Source organism: Leuresthes tenuis, unplaced genomic scaffold, assembly GCF_036924035.1.
Source record: "Leuresthes tenuis unplaced genomic scaffold, fLeuTen1.0.hap1 SCAF_18, whole genome shotgun sequence".
Lineage (NCBI taxonomy): Eukaryota > Metazoa > Chordata > Actinopteri > Atheriniformes > Atherinopsidae > Leuresthes > Leuresthes tenuis.
In genome coordinates, this window is record NW_027325372.1 from 27,226,200 (window position 1) to 27,236,016 (window position 9,817).

The window sequence follows — 9,817 nt, forward strand, 5'->3', positions numbered from 1 at the left end:
GACCTTGCTTCACCTGCTTTTCACCAAATATAGTCGGACATTCACACCTTCTTGCAGCCGAACACTTCCGCTCCACCTTTTAGTGTTCTATCACACCTTTTTTTTCACCGCATTTTATACATTATGGTTGGAAATTTTCAACCACTTTCATCCGAAGACCTCTCCTCCCGCTTTTGTTAATATATTTGAACTTTAGTTTGACATTCAAACCTTCTTGCAGCTGAACCACCTCCGCTCCCTGTTTTGATCATATATGGTCTGGCAATACTACCTTTTCTTACCCGTTTGTGAGTAATTATGGCTGGACATTCACACCTACTTGCAGCCGAACACAACCTCTCTCGCTTTTGATGATGTATGGACCGGCATTTTTACCTTTTCTAACACATTTTTCAGCAATTATGGTCGGAGATGCACACCTACTCACAGCCGAACAACTCCGCTCCCGCATTTGATGATGTATAGTCGGGCATTCTCACCCTTTCTCATCAGCTTTTTGCAAATTATGATCTGACATTCACACCTACTTGCAGTCGAACAGCTCTGCTCCCGCTTTTGATTATGTTTGGTTGGATATTCGAAACTTTTCTTAACTTCTTTTTACATATTTTGGTTGGACGTTCACACCTTCTTGTAGCCAAACACTTCCACTCCTGCTTTTGATGATGTATGGTTGGGCATTCACACCTTTTTTTTGCCCATTTTTCAGGAATTATGGGTGGACATTCACACCTTGCAGCTGAACACCTCCTATCCCACTTATGATCATGTGCGGTTTGATTTTCGAAAAGTTTCTTTCATGTTTTCTAGCAATTATTAATGGACATGTAGACCTTCTTGCAGCTGAACACCTCCGCTCCCGCTTTTGATCATACATTGTCAGGCATTCGCACCTTGTCTTACCCACTTTTTACAAACTTTAGTCGAACAGTCACACCTTTTTGCAGCCGAACACCACCTCTACCGCTTTTGATGATGTATGGTCCAGCATTCTTACCTTTTCCAACACATTCTTCAGCAATTATGGTCGGATATTCACACCTACTCAGAGCCGAACACCTCCGCTCCCGCAGTTGATGGTCTATAGTCGGGCATTCTACAGCGGAAAAGACTCATTCTTATGTTTGGTTAGATATTCAAACCTTTTCTTAACTGCTTTTTACAAACTTTGGTCGGACGTTCACAGTATCTTGCAGCCGAACACCTCCGCTTCCGCTTTTGATGGTGTATATTTGGGCATACGAACCTTTTCTTACCCACTTTTTACAAACCAAGGTCGGACTTTCACACGTTCTCTTAGCTGAACAACTCCGCTCCCTCTTTTGATTGTGTACAGTCGGGTAATTTAACCTTTTCTTACCCGCTTTTTACCATCTATGGTCGGACATTCACACCGTCTTACAGCGGAACAACTCCGCTCCCTCTTTTGATGATGTATGGTTAGGCATTCGCACCTTTTCTTACCCATTTTTCAGTAATTATGGGTAGACATTCACACCTTCTTGCAGCTGAAATCCTCCTCTCCTGCTTATGATCATGTGCAGTTTGATATTTGAAAATTTTCTTTCATGTTTTCTAGCAATTATTGATGGACATTCAGACCGTCTTGAAGCTGAACACCTCCGCTCCCACTTTTGATGGTGTATAGTCGGGCTTTCGAGCCTTTTCTTCCCCGGTTTTTACAAATTATGGTTGGACATTCAGACCTTCTTGCAGCCGAAAACCTCCACTCCCTCTTTTGATCATACATTGTCGGGCATTCGCACCTTTTCTTACCCGCTTTTTACAAACCATGGTCGGACTTTCACACCTTCTTGTAGCCGAACAACTCTGCTCCCGCTATTGATTGTGTACAGTCGGGTATTTTAACCTTTTCTTACCCGCTTTTTACCAACTATTGTTGGACATTCACACCGTCTTACAGCGGAACACCTCCGCTCCCTCTTTTGATGGTGTATGTTCGGGCACTCGAACCTTTTCTTACCCGCTTTTTACAAACTATGGTCAGACATTCAAACCTTCTTGTAGCCGAACACATCCACTCCTGCTTTTGATGATGGGTATTCAAACCTACTTGTTGCCCGATTTTCATTAATTATGGGTGGACATACACACCTTGTCGCAGCCAAACACCTCCGCTCCCTGTTTTGATCATGTATGATTGGACATTCGCACCTTTTCTCACCCGCTTTTTACTATGGTCGGCCATTCACAGCTTCCTCTCCACCATACTTGTATGGTGGGATATTCACACCCACTTGCATCCGAAGACATCCGCCCCCACTTTTGTTGATATTTAGTCGGTCATTCGCAGCTTACCCGCTTTTGGCAAACTATGTTCTTCTTGCAGCCAAACACCTCTGATCTCGTTTTTGATGATGTAAGGTTGGGCATTCAGACCTTGCTTCACCTGCTTTTCACCAAATATAGTCGAACAGTCACACCTTCTTGCAGCCGAACACTTCTGCTCCATCTTTTAGTGTTCTATGGGGTATTCACACCTTTTTTTTCACCGCATTTTATTGATTATGGTTGGAAATTCTCACCCACTCTTATCCGAAGACCTCTCCTCCTGCTTTTGTTAATATATAGTCGAGCATTCAAACCTTTTCTTACCCGCTTTTTACAAATTATGGTCGAACATTCACACCTACTTGCAGCCGAACACCTCCGCTCCCGCTTTTGATGGTGTATAGTCGGGCTTTCGAGCCTTTTCTTCCCCGGTTTTTACAAATTATGGTTGTACATTCAGACCTTGCAGCCGAAAACCTCCGCTCCCTCATTTGGTCATACATTGTCAGGCATTCGCACCTTGTCTTACCCGCTTTTTATAAACTTTAGTCAGACATTCACACCTTGCAGCTGAACCACCTCCGCTCCCTGTTTTGATAATGTATGGTCTGGCAATACTACCTTTTCTTACCGGTTTGTGAGTAATTATGGCTGGACATTCACACCTACTTGCAGCCGAACACCACTTTTGCCGCTTTTGATGATGTATGGTCCGGCATTCTTGTCTTTTCTAACACATTTTTCAGCAATTATGGTTTGACATTCACACCTACTCACAGCCGAACACTTCCGCTCCCGCATTTGATGGTGTATAGTCGGGCATTCTCACCCTTTCTCATCAGCTTTTTGCAAATTATGATCTGACATTCACACCTACTTGCAGTCGAACAGCTCTGCTCCCGCTTTTGATTATGTTTGGTTGGATATTCGAAACTTTTCTTCACTGCTTTTTACAAACTTTGGTCGGACGTTCACACCTTCTCTCAGCCGAACACCTCCGCTTCCGCTATTGATTGTGTACAGTCGGGTATTTTAACCTTTTCTTACCCGCTTTTTACCAACTATTGTTGGACATTCACACCGTCTTACAGCGGAACACCTCCGCTCCCTCTTTTGATGGTGTATGTTCGGGCATTCGAACCTTTTCTTACCGGCATTTTACGAACTATGGTAGGACATTCAAACCTTCTTTTAGCCGAACACATCCACTCCTGCTTTTGATGATGTATGGTTGAGCATTCGCACCTTTTCTTACCCATTTTTTACAAACTATGGTCGGACATTCACACCTTCTTGCAGCTGAACACCTCCTCTCCCGCTTATGATGATGTGTGGTTTGATATTCGAAAATTTTCTTTCATGTTTTCTAGCAATTATTGATGGACATTCAGACCTTCTTGCAGCTGAACACCTCCGCTCCCGCTTTTGATGATGTATAGTCGGGCTTTCGAGCCTTTTCTTCCCCGGTTTTTACAAAATTATTGTTGGACATTCAGACCTTCTTGCAGCCGAAAACCTCCGCTCCCTCTTTTGATCATACATTGTCGGGCATTCGCACCTTCTCTTACCCGCTTTTTACAAACCACGGTCGGACTTTCACACCTTTTAGTAGCCGAACAACTCCGCTCCCGCTATTTATTGTGTACAGTCGGGTATTTTCACCTTTTCTTACCCGCTTTTTACCAACTACGGTCAGACATTCACACCTTCTTACAGTGGAACACCTCCGCTCCCTCTTTTGATGGTGTATGTTCGGGCATTCGAACCTTTTCTTACCCGCTTTTTACAAACTATGGTCGGACATTAAAACCTTCTTGTAGCCAAACACATCCACTCCTGCTTTTGATGATGTATGGTTGGGCATTCGTACCTTTTCTTACCCATTTTGCAGTAATTATGGGTGGACATTCACACCTTTTTGCATTTTAACACCTCCTCTCCCGCTTATGATCATGTGCGGTTTGATATTCGAAAATTCTCTTCCATGTTTTCTAGCAATTATTGATGGACATTCAGACCTTCTTGCAGCTGAACACCTCCGCTCTAGCTGTTGATGGTGTATAGTCGGGCTTTCGAGCCTTTTCTTCCCCGATTTTTACAAATTATGGATGGACATTCAGACCTTCTTTCAGCCGAAAACCTCCACTCCCTCTTTTGATCATACATTGTCGGGCATTCGCACCTTTTCTTACCCGCTTTTTACAATTCATGGTCGGACTTTCACACCTTTTAGTAGCGGAACAACTCTGCTCCCGCTATTGATTGTGTACAATAGGGTATTTTAACCTTTTCTTACCTGCTTTTTGCCAATTATGGTTGGACATTCACACCTTCTTACAGCGGAACACCTCCGCTCCCTCCTTTGATGGTGTATGTTCGGGCATTCAAACCTTTTCTTACCCGCTTTTTACAAACTATGGTCAGACATTCAAACCTTCTTGTAGCCGAACACATCCACTCCTGCTTTTGATGATGGGTATTCAAACCTACTTGTTGCCCGCTTTTCATTAATTATGGGTGGACATACACACCTTGTCGCAGCCAAACACCTCCGCTCCCTGTTAGGATCATGTATGGTTGGGCATTCGTACCTTTTCTTACCCATTTTGCAGTAATTATGGGTGGACATTCACACCTTCTTGCATTTGAACACCTCCTCTCCCGCTTATGATCATGTGCGGTTTGATATTCGAAAATTCTCTTCCATGTTTTCTAGCAATTATTGATGGACATTCAGACCTTCTTGCAGCTGAACACCTCCGCTCCAGCTGTTGATGGTGTATAGTCGGGCTTTCGAGCCTTTTCTTCCCAGATTTTTACAAAATATGGATGGACATTCAGACCTTGTTTCAGCCGAAAACCTCCGCTCCCTCTTTTGATCATACATTGTCGGGCATTCGCACCTTTTCTTACCCGCTTTTTACAAACCATGGTCGGACTTTCACACCTTTTAGTAGCGGAACAACTCTGCTCCCGCTATTGATTGTGTACAATCGGGTATTTTAACCTTTTCTTACCTGCTTTTTGCCAACTATGGTCGGACATTCACACCTTCTTACAGCAGAACACCTCCGCTCCCTCCTTTGATGGTGTATGTTCGGGCATTCAAACCTTTTCTTACCCGCTTTTTACAAACTATGGTCAGACATTCACACCTTCTTGCAGCCGAACACTTCCGCTCTACCTTTTAGTGTTCTATGGGGTATTCACACCTTTTTTTTCACCGCATTTTATAGATTATGGTTGTAAATTCTCACCCACTCTTATCCGAAGACCTCTCCTCCTGCTTTGGTTAATATATAGTCGGGCATTCGAACCTTTTCTTACCCGCTTTTTACAAATTATGGTCGAAAATTCACACCTACTTGCAGCCGAACACCTCCGCTCCCGCTTTTGATGGTGTATAGTCGGGCTTTCGAGCCTTTTCTTCCCCGGTTTTTACAAATTATGGTTGGACATTCAGACCTTGCAGTCGAAAACCTCCGCTCCCTCTTTTGATCATACATTGTCAGGCATTCGCACCTACTTGCAGCCGAATACTTCCGCTCCACCTTTTAGTGATGTATGGTTGGCATTTGCACCTTTTCTTACCCTTTCTTACCCTACTGATTGCTTAAGATTAAGTTGTTTTTTCTCAAACTACAACATTTTTTTAATTGTTGAAACTTGATTTGAAGTGGATAAATAAGGAGGACAAACAGTTTTAAGTCAGGCTGATAGAAGGAATTAATTTTATAGCAAAATCTGTATTTCGTCATATGTCGAGAGATGCTTATTGCTGAAGAAGTACAAAGTACAACGTTGTTTATCGTTGAAACTTGATTAGACATGAATAAATATGAAGGACAAAGCAGTCTTAACTTGGTTAGAGTTAAGGAATTCGTTTTATAGGAGAATCCGAATTCGTGCATAACTCGTAAAATAGAGCTTATTTTCGGATTCCTGAAGAATGAGTCTGGTTCTTTCTCATAATACAAAGTTTGTTGTTTATTGTTGAAACTTCATCAGAAGTGAAGAAATAAATGAATGCCTATCAACAAATGTGGGATCTAAACTCTAGTGCTTCCTCTAAAATAATTTCCTTTCTCAATTCAGAAATGTGTGTGTGTAAGTCACAACACCCGTGACACCAAAACGGCTTTCTTTTCTCTCTTTTCTCTACACTCTGCACTGTGAGCACACACACCAAATCAGAAAGGCTTTTTTCTCTCTTTTCTACATTATGGACTGTGGGGACACAAAACCGCTCTCTCTTTTTTTTTTTGATTGTGTGCCAGGGCGTTGTCTCACGTATTAGATTATGCTTACGATACGAATGGGTTTATCAGTCACATCAGAATCCATACATACTGATCCTCCCGTAATAAAATGGTCGGATCTTATCAAACACACTTTGTTTCTTGTGACAATCAAGTCAGCGAAACAGCGTATACACGTCAAGACACTGAATCAAGTTTGCCACAAGAACTCATAAGTTTGGCAGTATTGCTCTGCCGTCAGCAATCATACACCCATTTTATTTTCGTGAGACATGTGCAGGCACCTGTTCATCTACTGTTCTATCACTATGAATTAGTTTATCTATTATTAATAAGGATACTTCTACAACTACTATCAAAGTATGTCCAGACTTCTTATGTTGTCAGTTGCTATATATGAATAAGTGGGTAGCTACTGACAAGCATTAAGCATGTCACACAGCCCAAACATATAACATTTCAGGACACACCACACAGTTAACAACCACAGTGAAGTGTCAAAGCCCAAACATGTAACATTCAACAGTACACTTACACAACACATTCAAATCAAACAGTCAGACAACATACAAGAACATATACCCCAGCCGGCATTGCTCCCTGCCTATTTTCCTACAGCTCACTATGTGTGCGCACACCTTTATTCACAAACTCTTCAACTTATACTCTTTTACCAAAGCTGCTACAGCTCGATTGGCCGAATACCCTTAGATCCTATTTCGGTGAATTTGACATCTGCCTTACATGTAACAGATTAGCGGTTTAGCAGTTTTAATTTAGTTTGAGTGAAGGAATTCATTTTATAGCAAAATCTGAAATCGTGAAGAACTCATGAAAGTAAGCTTATTCTCGGATTCCTGAAACTTTAGATTTGCTCTTTCTTTTACTGCAAAGTACAACGTTGTTTTTTTTTTGTTTAAATCTTTCTAGACATGGTAAATATGAAGGACAAAGCAGTTTTAACATAGTTTGAGTGAAGGAATTCATTTTATAGATAAAATCCCAAGAGTCTGCTGAGAAAAGAGAGTGAATGCGAAGTAGACTTTAACACGGCTCTGGGAGCGAGCCGAGTGTGGGCTGACCGGGAGAATTGCTTGAAAGAAACGCGACACCGAATGAGCGGTCAGAACAAAGCCTCAATACGGTGTTCCCGTGGTGTTTTTGTTGCTGCCTTGTCGATTGCACAGGGGCAAGCGTTTCAACCAAGCAACGCTCACCATGGGGAAGGTGGCTATGGCAACTAGCCTGATGCCCTGCTCCCGCAGTGACGGATAATCGTACTCTGGTTTCTCTTCATAACATACAAGTCTTTCGCCTTTTACTAAAGACTTTCGTGGAGAGCAGCACTAATGAGTTGTTTCTATTTTTGGCAGGCTTTACCTTTGCGGGTGAAGCCCTTTCTGTCTGTGCAAAAGAAATCTTGTTACTGTGCAGAGTGACTTCTCTGAGTAGAGTCGCCTTACTTGTTGCGACTGTGCCGATGTTCGAAGCTGGAGTGCAAAGTTGTTGCTTGAATGGTGCTCGCTGGAGCGTGTGGTAGTGTAAAGTTATACCATTTAAAAGGGCTGAAGAGTGCTCAGTGCAGCGGGTGGGCGGAGGTGCAAAGTGACACTATGGCCATAAAAAGAACACCGCTACAAGTGCGCATTGTGCCAGGAAGGGCCCTCGGACGTGAACCAGTGGACAGTTATCGCTTCTCGGCCTTTTGGCTAAGATCAAGTGTAATATCTGTTCTTATCAGTTTAATGTCTGATATGTCCTCTATGCGAGACTACATATTAAATGGATTTTTATCAATAGGAGTTGAAAAAGAAGCTTGCTCCGTTCACTCCAAGCATCGACCCGGTACTGCAGTGCCGCTGGGAACGGTGCGCTCTCCTCTGCTCTTGTGAAAAAGCAAACAGCGGTGCAGGATGGAAGTTTCAGGGAGCCTAAGATGAAACTTTCTTTTAATCTGCTGATAAAAGAGAGTGAATGCGAAGAAGACTTTAACACGGCTCTGGGAGCGAGCCGAGTGCGGGCTAACCAGGAGAATTGCTTGAAAGAAACGCGACACCGAATGAGCGGTCAGAACAAAGCCTCAATACGGTGTTCCTGTGGTGTTTTTATAAAATGCGGTGTAAAAAAAGGTGTGAATGCCCCATAGAAAACTAAAAGGTGGAGCGGAAGTGTTCGGCTGCAAGAAGGTGTGAATGTCCGACTATATTTGGTGAAAAGCAGGTGAAGCAAGGTCTGAATGCCCAATCTTACATCATCAAAAGCGAGATCAGAGGTGTTTGGCGGCAAGAAAACGGGTAAGGTGTGAATGACCGACTAAATATCAACAAAAGTGGGGGCGGAGGTCTTCGGATGCAAGTAGGTGTGAATATCCCACCATACAAGTATGGTGGAGAGGAAGCTGTGAATAGCCGACCATAGTTTGCAAAAAGTGGGTGAGAAAAGGTGCGAATGTCCAACCATACATGATCAAAACAGGGAGCGGAGGTGTTTGGCTGCGACAAGGTGTGAATGTCCACCCATAATTAATGAAAAGCGGGCAACAAGTAGGTTTGAATGCCCAACCATACATCAACAAAAGCAGGAGTGGATGTGTTTGGCTAGAAGAAGGTTTGAATGTCCGAGCATAGTTTGTAAAAAGCGGGTAAGAAAAGGTGCGAATGCCCGACAAAGTATGATCAAAAGAGGGAGTGGAGGTTTTCGGCTACAAGAAGGTTTGAATGTACGACCATAGTTTGTAAAAAGCGGGTAAGAAAAGGTGCGAATGCCCGAACATACACCATCAAAAGAGGGAGCGGAGGTGTTCCGCTGAAAGACGGTGTGAATGTCCGACCATAGTTGGTAAAAAGCGGGTAAGAAAAGGTTCGAATGCCCGAATATATACCATCAAAAGCGGAAGCGGAGGTGTTCGGCTGTAAGAAGTTGTGAACGTCCGACCAAAGTTTGTAAAAAGCAGTTAAGAAAAGGTTCGAATATCCAACCAAACATAATAAAAAGTGGGAGCAGAGCTGTTCGACTGCAAGTAGGTGTGAATGTCCAGCCATAATTCCTGAAAAATGGGTAAGAAAAGGTGCGAATGCCCAACCATACATCATCAAAAGAAGAAGTGGATGTGTTCTGCTACAAGAAGGTTTGAATGTCCGACCATAGTTTGTAAAAAGTGGGTAAGAAAAAGTTCGAATGCCCGAACATACACCATCAAAAGAGGGAGCGGAGGTGTTCCGCTGTAAGACGGTGTGAATGTCCGACCATAATTGGTAAAAAGCGGG

General features: G+C 43.0%; 2 non-coding genes across 2 annotated transcripts; both read left to right on the forward strand.

Moving 5' to 3' along the window:
• The first annotated feature begins 7,828 nt into the window (after window positions 1–7,828).
• On the forward strand, window positions 7,829–7,942 carry LOC140275722 (U5 spliceosomal RNA). The gene has a single exon (XR_011908442.1). It is a non-coding gene; the product is annotated as a U5 spliceosomal RNA (small nuclear RNA).
• A 298-nt stretch (window positions 7,943–8,240) lies between these two features.
• On the forward strand, window positions 8,241–8,430 carry LOC140275961 (U2 spliceosomal RNA). The gene has a single exon (XR_011908659.1). It is a non-coding gene; the product is annotated as a U2 spliceosomal RNA (small nuclear RNA).
• The last annotated feature ends 1,387 nt before the right edge of the window (window positions 8,431–9,817 follow it).